Genomic DNA, 5996 nt, shown 5'->3' with positions numbered 1-5996 from the left:
GCCCATAAGAATAATGTCATCAATGTGAGTAAGAATATAGATGTTGCCAAAGCATATGATGCCAACCAAATCAATAATGTTATAGTAAAAAAATAATAGCAGGTAGAAAACCTATGAAACTATCTAAGCATGCTTGTAATGACTGCCATAATTCATATAGTCATTCATATTTTCAAATATAGTTTGCTTTAGATGGACTAAGAAAGTTAGAAATTTGTTCTATAGAGATAGAAACATGAACAAACCCATGCAACAAAAATTATTTTGATATCAATTTGTTTGATAATCCGTCTACAACTGAGAGCAACAATAAAACAACATAGACAATAGCAAATTCGTGATAGTTGAAAATGATTCAATAAAACCAAATGCTGAAATTTGATTGAAGACATGTGTAATGAACCTTGATTGAGTTTCTCAGCCCTGAGTTCATTTTAAGTATCCATTTAATAGCCAATGATGATGTTGCATGGCATGAAACCATCTAGTATCTAGAGCTTGTTTATAGATTTTGACTTAAGTCATTGATCAACTTCAGTCAAGAAATATCTATGATTGTACTTAGAAAAGTTCATAATTGTTTCTTGTGACCATTGTTCAAGAATTGGAGTTTGTATTAGATATTCAGGGGCAAATGATGAACATAACTATTTGTACTGAATTGTTGTCAATCGGTTAGAAAATGGAGGCTCCATATGTTTATGTTGGGAAAGGTAATAATATTCGAGTGGTTGACATTATTGTCAACAAACAAGGTATCTTACAAATTTTGGATCAGAGATGGGGAAGAAGCTAAATTGTTTGGTCATGAGAACAACTTTGAATTCCATTTCACTATATAAAAGTTACCTCATTGAAAATTTGGAGAAAAGCCATGAGAATTACGATAGGGAAGATTAGCTATAACACAGGGTGAACCTCATCTAGTGTAGAGACCAAGTCTTATCAATGTCCATGTTGGGAAGGGTCATAATATTCGAGTGGTTGACATTATTGTCAACAAACAAGAGATCTTATATATCTTGGATCAGAGATGGAGAAGAAGCTAAATTGTTTGGTCATGAGACAACTTTGAATTCCATTTCACTATGTGAAAGTTACCTGATTGAGAATTTGGATAGAAAAGCCATGATAATTATGACATGCAAGATTAGCTATAACACAATGTGAACCTCATCTTGCTTGAAAACCAAGTCTTATCATGATTATTGAACATGTTCGCTGCCTCAAGGCCTTGTGGCATATCATTTGCTTCATAAATTGTTGGACTTATGATTGCATATGAGGTTAGTATAGTTATGTGTTTAAAACAAATAGGAGAAAGCATGCCCTTTCCTTTCACCTCATTTTATCCATACCATTTCTATTTTCCCTGTTTAGTTTGAGAAAAAAACTAACTAACTCTAATGAAATTCTACATGTTTGTGAGAACATGTGACCTCTAGATGAAAAATGAGATTGGTTATTCGGGGAACCATATCCATATTCATAAAATTTTCTACTATTTATGTGGGTGAGAAAAGTAACAATTTTGGTTTGAACAATTGGACAGATTTTTCTTAATGATTTTAAACATTTCATGGTTTTGAAGCAATGAGATAACTTTTTTTGTAGAAAAGAATGGGTAGCTTCATCAACATAGTGACAAAAGCCTCATAAGAATCACCAATACCATTGAGAAAGAGAAAAAAAAAAATCATACTACATTTTGTAACAAGTCTCCATATAGATGCAAGTCCATTGACTGGTGTTTTAAAAGGCAATAGGTATCTTGTGAAGAGATTACAAGTTTTGTAGATAACAAAAATTCTTGCGGATCTAACATGAACACCTTTTCCAATGCCATTCTAACTTGTTGAGCTGACTCAAGTCCAACTATTAGGCCAACAACTGTTTTGATAAGGTTTTGTTGGTCCAACTAACAATATGATATTTGCTATGCCAGAAAATTAGCATTGTCTACTATCATACTCTTGGCTCCAACACTATTTGTCTTACATGGACTTGTATAGCATGCATCCATAAACCTTACAATTCTAGATTTGTGTCTTCAATGTGAATTGCTTGATAAAGGAAATCACACGATGCATGCCCCATTGCTCTGCACGACTTTCATTAATTTTTATGTCTAATGCACTTTGATAATGCAAATGTTTTTTGTTATTCTAGGATTAAATTGAATTTCATAATGTGACCCAGCAATGTTTCAACGTGGTAGTTTGATACTCATGATTTTCATGATCCACGTAAGGTTAAATACATTGTCTATGTAAAATCCTAAAGAATATTCAATATTAGAGCCAATGTATTGTGGAAACATGCTTTAGTGACAACTTAAAATTTAAAATAACCCATCTAACATTGATTTGTTTTTAAATATCATATTCTGTTTGTTCACTAATGACTATAGTTATCTTTTTCATTATCTTTTGTCCTTTTCCAAAATAATAAGGCTTTTAGGGCTGTTTTCCTTGCCAACGCCTACATCCACAGTGAAATTGCATGTATTGCTTTCCATTATTTCAGATTTTGATATTTACATGGCTTGATTCCACTCACGCAACCATCAATAAGTTTTATCACAATAGATATTTATGGAGATATGCCAAAATCTGTTGTAGGTATGTTTTTTCCTTGACTGGTTTTCCATGCCTGGCTGTTGAATTTGGATTATCTTTGTTGCCTGGGTGTGTAATTGTTGCAATATGGAGTTCATTAATCCAAACATTTGAAGTTTCTTTTGTTCAAATCATAAAACCAATTTAAAACCCTGGTTTTACTTGAGACCTTGTTCTGTATGAACTTTTTCAAAGTTGGCATGTGTATAAGCCCCAACTTGTTTGAGTGGTTTCAAAACACATGCAAGGGTTGGCATCGAGCTGGGCTGGGACAAGGATCGACAAAGCCAGGCTCGGGTTGGCCCAAAGTCCTCGCTAGCAGCCCAAGTCCAGGCAGTTTAGTCATCAGGCTGGGCCCGACCATCAACTTCATGCTGGTTGATACCTTTGATGTCTACCTTTACTTGAAACCCTTAATATTTTATTTTTTAATGTCTCAAAAAAGGTAGCCAAATGTCTCAAAAAAGGTAGCCAAAGGTAACACACACCAAGAGTTTCTAAGTGAGCCTGCTAGCTACTTATATATATATATATATATATATATATATATATATATATATATATATATATATATATATATATATATAGAGAGAGAGAGAGAGAGAGAGAGAGAGAGAGAGAAACAAAATAAAAAGTAGACTTTAAATACCAAACTCGGGTCAGCCAGGCCCAGCAAGTTTTTTTTTCTTTCAAGCTGGCCTGACCCATTACCGGCCCCAACCATGGGGTACCGGGCTGGATGCCCACTCTTATACAACTACATACTATGCAATATGAACGAGACTACGCTTATAATATGTACCATGCAAGATGAAAGAGTCCGACTTTATAGGACTTCAACGGCTTGATGGGTAGTGGGATACCCGATCCGTTCAGAAGGAGCACTGTAAAAACCGGAAGGGGCGGCCAGCGGCGGGGCCGGCGCCCGCGCCGGTTGATAACCTCGTAATTAAGCAAAGAATTAAGGGTAGAAAGAAAAACTTATCCGAAACTATACAAAACGAGCTGGTAGGCTAGCGCGTCATTTTTCCCTTCCCGTCGTGCTCTTTTTCCCGCTCCCTCGAAGTCAAAATCTTTGCACAGAGAGAGAGAGAGTATCTGATCTATCAGGTTAGAGAGACAAAGACAGAGACCCGATCTCTGTGAGGTAACCGCTTTAACTACTTCTTTCTTTTCCTTCTTCAACTACGACCCTAGTGAGCTCCGGTTGATGCATGACTCCTTTTGAGATCTTTCACTCTTCATCTTTAGTTCCTGATCAATGCAGAATCTTGGTGGAAGAACTCTCCTTCCCCTATCCCTCTCCCTCCCTTGTCCCTCTCCCTCTCTCTTGATCGTCATAGCTTTTCTGGTTTCTGTTAATAGATATACCAAGAAGGCTCTCAAAGTGAATTACTTGGGAGATGAAAAGTCATGTCTCTTGAGGGATGAAAAGTCATGTCTCTTAGGAGATGGAAAGACATGTCTCTTGAGAGACGAAAAAACATGTATGTTGAAAGATGAAAAGTCATGTATGTTGAAAGATGAAAAGTCATGTCTTGTGGGAACTAGAGACCCTTCCATATAAAGGAAGGCAAACAAGAAATGATAGAGCAGTTGACGTAGGCCTATTGGCTGAACCACTTTAAAAATTCATGTCCCTTTAATTATTTCTTCATGTTGATTTTTAACATGGTATCAGAGCCACTGGTCCTTGTTAGTGCCGCCGCTAGATCCTAAGGATTACATCTTGTATTGCCGCTTTTCATTCTCATGAAAAATCAAGAAGCAACATCAAATATGGGAGTCAACTCTGTTATAAGTATGAATTTTCTTGCTTCTCCTCTTCAGTACCCAAGCAATTTACAGCATTTCCTCACCGTCAAGTTAAATGTTGAAAATTATCTTATTTAGGAATCTCAATTCACTTCAATCTTTATTTCATTTGATCTTATGAGATATATTGATGGAAGCAAACCTGCACCGTCAATGTTTAGATGTGGAACTACTGAAATTAGTTCAGAATATATTGAATGGCTGAGAAAGGATCAGTTACTTTTGAGTTGGATTAAGTCTTCTCTATCTGAAGCAATACATACCCAAATTATTGGTTTAAAAACCTTTCTAAAGGTTTGGAGTGCTCTTAGGCAGTCATATGTTGCTCAATCCAATGCTCGAATAATGCAGTTAAAATCACAGTTTCAAGATTTGAAAAAGGGGTCTAGTTCTATGGATGTTTATATAAACAAAGCGAAAGCTATTGCTCATCAATTAGACATTGCATCCAAACCCGTTGATGAAGATGATCTTGTTCTTCAAATTCTTAGAGGATTGCCAAGTGAATATCTAGCTTTTAAAGTCAGTATGGAAACTCGAAAGGACCCTGTCTCTTTGAATTAACTTCATGGGCTTCTTCTCATACAAGAAGCCAACTTAAAAGAAGATGACTTTCAAATTTTTGAATCTATTATGCCAGCTGCGAATATTGCCTCAAAACAAGTTTACAATAAGCAAACCAACTACAGAGGTCGTGATAGAAACAACTACCAATCTAGAAAAAGAGTCCGGAAAAATGAGCAATACAAAGGTGATCGTCTTGTGTGCCAAATATGTGGAAAAGTTAGTCATATTGCAAAGTTTTGTTGGTCATATACTAACTTGTTTAAAGAAAAAGAGACAACGTCTCTTCAAGCATATCATGCAGTTTCTTCTAGTGCTTTGAATCAAGACATTGGAGATGATAATTTGTATCCTAACTCCGATGCGACTCATCACATCACCAATAATATAAATAACTTGTCTATTCATGCCAAATACAAAGGTGGAAATGCTGTAAAAATCAGAGATGGATCAGGTTTGAGAATTTTTCATATTAGTTCTTCAAAGACATCTCAAAATTTAGTTTTAAATCATCTCTTTCATGTGCCCAAAATAACAAGAAACTTGTTATCCGTACAACGTTTTTCTAAGGATAATGGAGTCTATTTTGGGTTTCATCCTAATATGTGCTATGTTAAGCAACAGAGAATGAGAAAAATTCTTCATCAAGGAACTAGCAGTGATGGGTTATATAAGATAGACCTTAGTAGCAGAAAAAAAGAAGCGCAACTTGGAGAAAGACAGACTATTGGGTAGTGGCACAAAAGACTTGGTCACCCTTCATTTTTCATTGTTAAGAAGGTTTGAATAAGTGTGATTTGTCTTATTATGATGATTGTTTGAATTATTTGTGTAAAGCTTGTCAAAAAGCTAAAAGTCATAAACTTCCATTTAATGCTATTTCAAATAAGGTGAAACGCCCGCTTGAAGTCATTTATTCTGATGTATGAGGTATGCTTAGATTTATTTGATGAAAAAAAAAATCAAACGTTAGTCATGTTTTCAAAACTTTCAAGGCAC

The sequence above is a fragment of the Nymphaea colorata genome, chromosome 10, assembly GCF_008831285.2.
Source record: "Nymphaea colorata isolate Beijing-Zhang1983 chromosome 10, ASM883128v2, whole genome shotgun sequence".
Taxonomy (NCBI): Eukaryota; Viridiplantae; Streptophyta; class Magnoliopsida; order Nymphaeales; family Nymphaeaceae; genus Nymphaea; species Nymphaea colorata.
The sequence above is the reverse complement of the archived record's forward strand: the minus strand, read 5'-3'. Positions refer to the sequence as shown.